The sequence below is a fragment of the Gossypium hirsutum genome, chromosome A03 (assembly GCF_007990345.1).
Source record: "Gossypium hirsutum isolate 1008001.06 chromosome A03, Gossypium_hirsutum_v2.1, whole genome shotgun sequence".
In the NCBI taxonomy this organism is placed as follows: domain Eukaryota; kingdom Viridiplantae; phylum Streptophyta; class Magnoliopsida; order Malvales; family Malvaceae; genus Gossypium; species Gossypium hirsutum.
In genome coordinates, this window is record NC_053426.1 from 46927735 (window position 1) to 46937667 (window position 9933).

Consider the following 9933-nt stretch of genomic DNA (forward strand, 5'->3'; position numbering starts at 1 on the left):
CCTTTGCTCGATTCTCCTCCTTTAACTCCTTGAGCTTAATCAATAAATCAACTAGTTTAACCGCCTTGCTAAATATTTACAATCCAATTACACATGCATATGTATGTTAGTATATTCGGCAATCACCCTTACTAATCACCCATTTAGTCGATTGTAGGGAATTAAATATAATATCTCTAGGATGTACTCTACATGGCCGAATATACCATGTTAGTTTTTTAACATTTCCTATGTAATTACATATAGGTTTTTACACCTTAAGTTTCACACATTTCACCTTTTAATGCCTATTGCTCATCCCTTTGATCTTAACCTAAATGACAACTCCCTCTCCCCATATCTCAACCGAATTATCCATAACATCAAGACTAAAATTTTGCACCTTGAACTTCATACATTTATAAAAACTTCCATAACTCATTCGGCCCTATCAAGAACCATTTAACATGCTAGGAAAATAATCATAGAGGAAGAAATTAACATTCTCAATAAACTCACCTTTTGACCGAATGTACAAGGAGCCTCTAAACTACTCATCCAAAATCTCTACCCTATTCTAAGACTTAGTCATTCGGCATATAGCCCAAATCACCATGAAAAATCTCAACTTTCTTGACCTTACCAAGAGTGCATCCACAATTTAACTTAGCATATTATAAATCCAAATCAACAAATTCAAAGCTTACCTCCTATAGCTAAAGATGAATGCCGACTTGCTCTAGGTAAGTTCCCCTTATTTTTCTTCCTTGTTTCGGCCTTAGCAAGATGGAGAAGAAGATGAACACTCCTCTTCCCTTTTTCTATTTTATTCAATTTTATTATAATTATTTTAAGCCATTTGTTAACTAAACAAAACATATTAAATTAGAATAAGTGGAGCACCATCACCCCTTGGCCGGCCACTCTTCATCTTTTGGGTAAATTGACATGCAAAACCACCCTTTTTGGTACATGCACTAATAGACCATTTTAAATTAGCCTATCATATTTCACCATGTCTGATATTGATCCGTATTCAATAATTTCTCATGCAATTGGCAAAATTAGAGAATGAAACTTCCACATACTCATGTACACACATAATAAGCATAGAATATAGCAATTAATTATTTTTATGACTCGGTTTTGTGGTCCCGAAACCACTTTCCGACTAGGGTCACACTAGGGTTGTCACAACATGGGTCCAAATGTGAATTCATTTATCATTTTGAAATACTCTCAAAACAAGAATAGATTAAAAAGCCAACAAAAAGTCACCCACTTTCTAAGAAAAATTATTGGTGGTCAATGAAGTTTCAACGACTATAAGCATAAGAATGAATGAGAAGACAAAAAAGATACCTACAAAATATATTTACAAATTTAAAAGGGAGAAGGCACGTCTAATGAATGAGAAAATGCAAGTGGCTTGAAGAAAAAAGAGAAAAACATGAGATAGATAATTAAAGTTCTTAACAAATTAGAATATGTTTAATTTGAGTTTTTATTTTCTTTTAACTTGAAAAGCTTGTGTGGTAAATGAAATGAAAACATGTTTCAAAATAAATATATATTATGCAATTCTCGTTTAAAAAGATAAAATATTTCTTAATTTAAAAATGTCGTTCATATTTTAGGAGATATTTAGATCATGGCATATAATGGTGTAGGTGCTCAAATAATTTTTTAGATAGAAAAATATACTTCCAATGGTAATCACAAAATAAGTACCCATATTGCTATATATCTCTTCACAATAACAACTTTTGCTTAAGAATGGTTATAGTTTAGAACAACTTCAGCTTAAAACAAACATCATTCAAAATAGCTCTTTTTCAAAATAGGTATCTCATTAAGTGATAACTAAGTTTATAACTATTTATATCAAAATAAGTATTATTTAAAAAAATTATCATTTAAGAATAAGTAACACTCAAGAAAACATCTACCAAGTGCCTAACACTTTTATAAGCCAACTGAATTCTAGAACAAGTTTATCTTGGATGGCACATTCTTAAAGAAGTATTACATAAAAAAAATGTTTAGCTTGATATACACTAAGAGGGGGTGAATTGGTGTTTTAAAAATTAAAGCAAAGATGGCAATCAAGAGAAAGACTAGAATTTATAGTGGTTTAGCACCACTTGTCTACCTCCACTACATTAGCTTACCACAACTAAGGATTTCCCATTGATCGTGATTTTGTGTGATAAGTTATATATGTTTATAACTAATCATTCTTGAAACTAACTATTATCACGATGAAGGCAAGTGTACCTATCGAACAGTAGTATAGCTTTAGCAAGACCGGATTATCGAAACCAAAGGAACTAAAAGTACTAGTAATGACTGTCTTTTTATTATCTAGCCTAAGAATAATAGGGTTTTTTTTAACTAACTAATTAACTAAACTAAGAATTCACAGAAAATAGAATTGGGGAATTACTTTTGGAAAACGATTGAATTAAGATAATACCTAAGGAAGAATCCACCTAGACTTTACTTGTTATTCTCACTCCGAATCAGACGATTTATTCATTTAACTTGTTCCATAGAAATCCCTAAGTTATATTATTATCCCTCTCGAGACTAACAACGTCTAACCCTAGGTTGAATAATTGAAATCTCTTTCTAATTAACTCCCTAGGGTTGCATTAACTCGATCTATGGATCCCCTTATTAGGTTTCACCCTAATCCGGCAAAATCTTGTCACCCTATCTCTAGGCGCGCAACCAACTCTGCTTATTTATGACAAATGTACTCTTAGACAGGGTCTATTCCTCCTCTGAATAAGAGCTTAACTTAAATCAATATCCTGGAATATCAAGACAAGAATTAAGAACACATAATTAAGAACAAGCCAAATATTTATCATACAATTCAAAAAATAGTAACAAGATTCGTCTCAGGTTTCATTCCCTTAGGTATTTAGGGGATTTAGTTCATAACTAAAAAGGAAAATATCTCAGAAGAATAATGAATACAAAACATAAAGAAAACCCAAAACTCTTGAAGGGAAATTGAGGGGAGATCTTCAGTCTTGATGATGAATCTGGCTTCTGAGATGGATCAATCGGCTTCCTAAGAGTAATTCCTTTCTTCCTCCCAGTGCCTCCCTTTTTCTCCTCCTCTAGGGCATATTTATAGGCTTTGGAATGCCTAAGAACCCTCAAAATTAGCCTTTTCCAAATTGGACTCAACTTGGGCTCGTTAGGGACACACCCGTGTGACATGCCCATGTGCGATTACTTCAGGCCGTGCTCGGGCCTGTTAGAATGGCATGGGTGTGTGTTCTACCCGTGTGAGTCGTGCTTCGATTCTGCCAAATTGACACGGTCGTGTGGTCTGCTCGTGTGAGGAAGTCCAAGTCGTGTTGATTTTGTACGTTGGCTCATTTTCTCCGTTTTTGGCCCATTTCTCGTTCCTTTCGCTCTCCTATGCTCACCTAAGTATAAAATATGAAATTAAGGCATTAGGAGCATCGAATTCACCAATTCTAAGGAAAAATCATCCATAAAATGTGTTAAGCATGGGGTAAAAATATGTATAAATTACGGTTTATCAAATACCCCCACACTTAAGCATTTACTTGTCCTCAAGCAAAATTCTCAACTCATAATCAAAATAAATTCTTCTCAATTTATAATCTTTATCGAAAATATATCAAACTAATTCATGAGTAGTCGTACATTTAGAATTCAACTAAAAGAACATTAGAGCTTTAAACATTCCAAGTTGAGTATTTAATCATGCAAAACTTAGGCATCTCTCCTTATCTAAGTGGTTACCTCGATTCGAAATCTCATAGAGTTTAACATCCTCACTAAAGATTTACTCAAGTCACTCAAAGTGTTTAAGGACAATGAAAGTAGCACTCATTAGTCAATATGAAAATTTATTACCATAGGCTTGCATGAAAATCAAATCTCCACCACTATAAATTGAGATGATACATTAATCAAAAGGTCTTTAGAGGGTTGTAACGAGGCTCGGTTAGGGGGTGTGGTCACAAGCTGAAAGAAAAAGTTAGAATCGAGATTGAATTGAAAAATTACTTAACTAGAAAATTTTTTTAATCATTACTGCGTACAACAGAGCTTTTTCTTAGAATATGGGATTTAAGTACCTAAGCTCAAAAACAAAAGATTACTACTAATATATATACACTTTTTTTTAAGAACAAGCCAAATAACATAGACTAACTATTAAGAACAAGACATAACTAAGCAATTTATTCAACTAAAATCTTGAAAAAAATAGGGATCAAAATAATTGAGGGGATTTCAACAATAATGGGTTAAGGGTTAATATTAAGGGTAATACAAGAAATGGCTTGTTAGCTTAAGGGGGCTCACTAAGGGTTAATTGTGAAGGTAGGATTTTATGGAGTGAGTGGCTTAAACCTAAGTGCCTTTATCATTTTGACATATCAAATCAAATGGTGTGGTCTTGACATACATAATCAAGCAAGTTTTAGAATAACAATTCAATACTGACGCACTCATAATGAAAGTGAGCATAAAAGAAATAATAGATGCTCTAAAGGCTCAAGATCTCACAAAAAACTATGCCTTTTTGATGTTTAAACTTGTGAATTCCAACTCAAGATAATACCTAAACTTAGGGAAACAACCTAAAAGTTTTTAATTCTTCAAAAATCAACTTATCATGCTTGATTCCCTAATGTTTTAAAGTTTAAACAATCAATGCCTAAATGCCTATGTTTTAATTCAAGATATATCAATAAAAGTCATAAATCAATCAAAATTTATCCTAAACATGATATGAGAGCTTTTCAAGAGAACAAGGCAATCATTTAGGGATTTTTTCTGATAGTGAAATAAATATCCCCCGCACTTAAGATATACATTGCCCTCAATGTACAAAGATAGATATATAGAAAAGAATATAAGAATAAGTTAGGGAGAGAAGTGAAACTTCCTAAGTAATGAGTGAATTTCCTTGAATTGGAGTTTTGGAGAATAATCGATGTGAGGGTGGAGGAGGATACTCCGGCGGTGATAGAGGTTCATTAGTCCATAAATCCTGCGCCAAAAGAATATTATATCTGGTGGTAGCTATGGTCGTAGTCGAGCAGGACATGACAGTCGTGGAGAACCTTTCTCGGTGGAGTTTCAAGTTCCTAAGTAATGGTGAGCTTTGTAGCTCTTTATAACTGTAATAAAATCAAGAACTTTTTAGGGGATATTAAGAAGAATAATTACTCATAAAGAATTAACCGATATTTATTTATAAAACCTAAAATAGTAACAAAAATGAAATAACATTTTAAAAGTTAAAGGTGAAATTAATAAAAATAAAAATAAAAATAAAAATAAAAATAAAATAAAATTAAACATCATCATCGCTGGATGGTTCGCGAGGTGGTGGTGGTGATGAGATGTGGAAGTGCTGACAAATCTGCTGTAGAGTAGCATCAATGTTATCAAATCGTTGAAAACACTGTTACTCGAATCGAGTGAGGCACTCAGAGATATTAGCATATGAAGCTGCCGCATGAAGTGGACGAGAGGGTGGTGGTGGCTGAGACGATAGGTCCTCGTGCTGTGGGGGGACATCATCAGTAATGTCCTCAGGGGCCTCCTTCTCGGTAGATTGGGCGAGACGATATTGAGGAGGGTAGGTTCCTCGGTGCTTTTCGACCATCCTCATGCTTAGCATGCTCGAGATGTGTTGTGAAGACATTTGGCCAATGAGGGTCAATGATGATTCTTGGGCCGCGGTGTTGAGGAGTCCGAAGTGTTGAGCCAATCGAGTAACGTAGGGGCCAATAGAGATGACCCCCTTCCTATGCCACTCCGTTTGGTGCTGAATGGCGAAGGCAATGAAATAAGCAAGGTCTATGACGTGCCTGTGCGACATACACCACAGAAAGTAGGCGTCGTGAGTGTTAACAACGCTAGTGCTCTCTCACCTTCTTGTTATCGTGTGAGCCAAAATGGCATAAAGGTACCTTAGGGATAGAGAGAGAGCCGATGCCTTGGAGCGGTTAGGATTGTAGGTGGTTGTGGAGAACAATGAAGGAGAACGATGGATGTGGCGGTTGAGAGCATGTAAGTCATTCTCCTCCTTAAACTCCTACGTATATAAACCCAGTGCAGTACTGAATTCTGGGACGCTTAGCTGGTGGACTAATCCGCTTAGGTGAAATTGGACCGTGCCGAGATTATTGTAGTTCGTCATCACGGCCTGAAGATGAAATGTTGAGCATAATTCCATCATGAGCTTGAGATACGTCGGTTCGATGATCCCAAAGAAAAGCTCCCAAGAGTCGGTGGTTAGGAGGGCCTGAATCACATTAGCCAACTGAACTTGTTCTACTGCAGCCCAGTCGATGCTGCGGCCCGCAATTAAAGGTCGGGCCCGGAGTATTTGGAAAAGTTCTTCTTAGGGCCCGATGGGGAATTGAAGGAAAGGGTGGCGAATTTTCGTGGTAGGACCCGAGGAAGATGACGCTTCTTTCCTTTTCTTTGAAGCAGGGACAACAGTTTTCTTACCACATGAGGACGACATTGTATACTTGCAATATAAAAAAGAATAATAGTAGGTAAACGAATTTGAAAAGGGAAAAACCATGAATTTGAACTAACAATTTCAGTCAAAACTACCAATACTAACCAAACTCGACCAAAATAATCATTTTGATAGCATAATTTTGTGACATTAGTATGGTAATAACATGAGAATGAGCATAGTAATGGCATGGGTATGACAATAGAATGAGGCTTTCCTAACAACTCGATTCAACATGAAATGTATGATAAATAGCCTAAGAATGCAAATTAAATGATAGAATAATGAGCAAAATGAAAATAGTATGAGGAAAATGAAGATTATTTCGATAATAAGCATTAGAAATAAGTAAAATAGAAGTGAAAAGAGTGAACAAACGCTAAGGGAGAGAAATTGAGCGTCAAAGAATAGAGTGGGGAGCGGCGCACAGGCGTGGTAGGGAGGCTGTGTGGACTTGCAGTGGCTAGGGTTAGGGATTTTGAGTGAAGAAGACAATGAATAGTGCAGGGTATTTATAGATTTTGGGACACGTGGCCAGGAAACATGCCCGTGTTCCCTAATTTTTGCACGTGTGATTTGCGAATTTTAAATTTGGGTGTGTCTAACAATTGGCCCACGCCCGTGTTCCTTGGGCGTGTGGGTGCACACGACCGTGTCACACGGCCGTGTCTGTCTTCGTTCACTTCTCCCACGCCCGTGTATGTTGTCCCACGCCCGTGTTAATTTAACAGGTTTGACCACGGGTGCTAGACACGGATGTGTCTCACGCCCGCGTTAATTTGACAGGTTTGGCCATGGTTTCAAGGCACGGGCATGTCGAACACCCGTGTTGTTTTGGCAGGTTCGCTCACCGGCATGTCGCACAACCGTGGCTATTTATCGTAGCCCGTGCTGGGGAAATCTTTACCCTGTTTCCACACGGCCTAAGGCACGTCTGTGTGCTAGGTCGTGTCTGTGTGGGAAACCTGTATTCAAGAGCTCCGTTAGTAAGTTAGGTGTTAAACACTAAAATTTAAAGAAGTTAATACAGTTAGTGCTCGGGTTGCCACCCGAGAAGCGCTTATTTATAGTCTAAGCTCGACTTACCTCTCCATTGAATGGTCATGGTGGTTCAAGGAGTTTATACTCCTCATTCCTGCTATCATTCTCATCAAGATAAGGTTTTAGACAGGTGTTGTTTACCTTAAAAGTGCCGAACTTGGGATGACTTACCTTATTGTACCGAATGGGAAAATGCTAAGTACCGTAAGAGGGATTTCTTCATTTTTTTTGGTAGTGACAATGTGAAGATCTACGACATCTGATAAAACTTTATCTCTAACCTTAAGTTGATTTGGGAAGGTATTGAGCTCATCCTGGCGTAGTTTTGGTTTATCGCAGGTTCTCAGTTTATTCGTCCGCCATTCATCTAGCTCCTCGATTTTTAGCCTTCATTCTTCATGAATAGATCCTCTACTATTGCTTAAGAATGGCTCATGTACTTCCTTCAGACTCATTTCTTGCAAAATAGGTTGCACCATATTGTCAGTTTTAGTAGAATGGTTTAGACGATCACCTTCAATTTCTGATGTGTTGCCAAAATTGCAAGCTTGAAGGGTGATTGTTTTGTCTCCCACACGAAGTGTGAGCTCACCTGTGCCAATATCAATAATCGTTTTAGCAGTTGCTAAAAAGGGTCTTCCTAAAATCAAATGGGTGTTGCTATCCTCCTCTATGTCTAGAATAATGAAGTCAATGGGAAATATAAATTTATCGATTTTAACTAGCACATCTTCAATAATACCCCTAGGAAATCTTATAGTTTTATCTACTAATTGAATGCTCATCCTAGTCTGTTTGGGTTTCCGAAGTCCTAATTGTTTGAACATTTTGTAGGGAATGACGTTAATACTAGCCTCTAAATTAGCTAATGCATTAGTAACATCTAAACTACCAATTAAGCAAGGAATTGTAAAACTCCTTCGATCTTTTAATTTGTTGGGTAGCTTATTCTACAGAATAGCTGAGCAAACTGTGTTTAGCTCCATATGCGACGCCTTGTCCAACTTCCGTTTATTTTCTAAAAGCTCATTTAAAAATTTCATTGCGTTTGACATCTATGATAGAGCTTCAATAAACAGTAAGTTAATATGTAATTTTTTTAAGAGTTTAAGGAATTTACCAAATTGTTCATCTGAGCGGTCTTTCCTTGTCGCGTTGGGGTATGACACATGAGGTTTATATCTGACATTCACTAATTTGTTTTTATTATGACCTACCTCACCTTGACCTTTACTCACCACAGTTTCTTGCCTTGGTACTTGCTCAGGCTCAACGAATCCTTCTTCATCTTGAACATTAATTGCATTGAGCTGTTCCCTTAGGTTGGGTTCAGTATTACTTAGCAAGCTACCTTGTGGTCGTTCAGAGATTAGTTTGGACAGTTGGCCTATCTGAGTTTTGAGCCCTTGGATAGACGTTTTTTGATTTTTAAGTGCTATCTCAGTGTTCTGGAAATGAGTTTCTGACACCGTGATAAATTTAGATAGCATCTCTTCAAGGTTCAGTTTCTTTTCCTGTTGATAGGGTGGTTGTTGAAAACCCGTAGGATTCTATGGCCTTTGATTCCCTTGACCACCCCAGGAGAAATTTGGGTGGTTCCTCCAACCTGCATTATAAGTATTGCTATAAGGATTATTTTGAGATTGAGGATTATTACCTATGTAATTTAATTGTTTGTTCTCCATGCTGTGGCCATAGGATTGATATTCTGAATTGCTTGATCCACCTCCACTGATTTCACAGTGCATTACTAGATGAACATGCGAAGAACCAAGTAAACCATCAATCTTTTTATTTAGAAGTTCTACCTGGTTTGACAGCATAGTAACCGAATCGACGTTATAAACGCCTGCTATTTTAGTTGGCTTAGTCCTCATGACTTGCCACTGATAGTTATTTAGTGACAGCTCTTCAATAAATTCATAAGCCTCTTCAGGTGTTTTGTTATTGATGGTTCCCCCGGCTGCTGCATTAATCATTTGTCTTGTCGAGGGGTTTACACCATTGTAAAATGTTTGAACTTGCAACCATAGAGGTAATCCATGGTGAGGACACCTTCGCAGTAGGTCCTTGTATCTCTCCCATGCATCGTAAAGAGTTTCTGAGTCCATCTGCACAAATGAAGAGATATCATTACGTAATTTTGCCGTTTTAGCCGGTGGAAAATATTTTAATAAAAATTGTTTGGTCATTTGTTCCCAAGTAGTAATTGACCATTTGTTTCTCAATGAAAAAGGGAATAACAGAAGACGAATGGCATCATCAGAAATGCCATTAATTTTAAATGTATCGCAGAATTCCAGGAAATTTTCCAAGTGAGTGTTTGGATCCTCATACTGCAAACCATCAAACTGAAAAAATTGCTGTATCATTTGAAT

The 9933-nt window shown here is 36.8% G+C and overlaps 1 non-coding gene across 1 annotated transcript; it reads left to right on the forward strand.

Annotated features, from left to right (window-relative positions):
* The first annotated feature begins 9592 nt into the window (after positions 1 to 9592).
* Positions 9593 to 9700, forward strand: LOC121227723 (small nucleolar RNA R71). Its single transcript, XR_005925258.1, has one exon. It is a non-coding gene; the product is annotated as a small nucleolar RNA R71 (small nucleolar RNA).
* Positions 9701 to 9933: the final 233 nt, after the last annotated feature.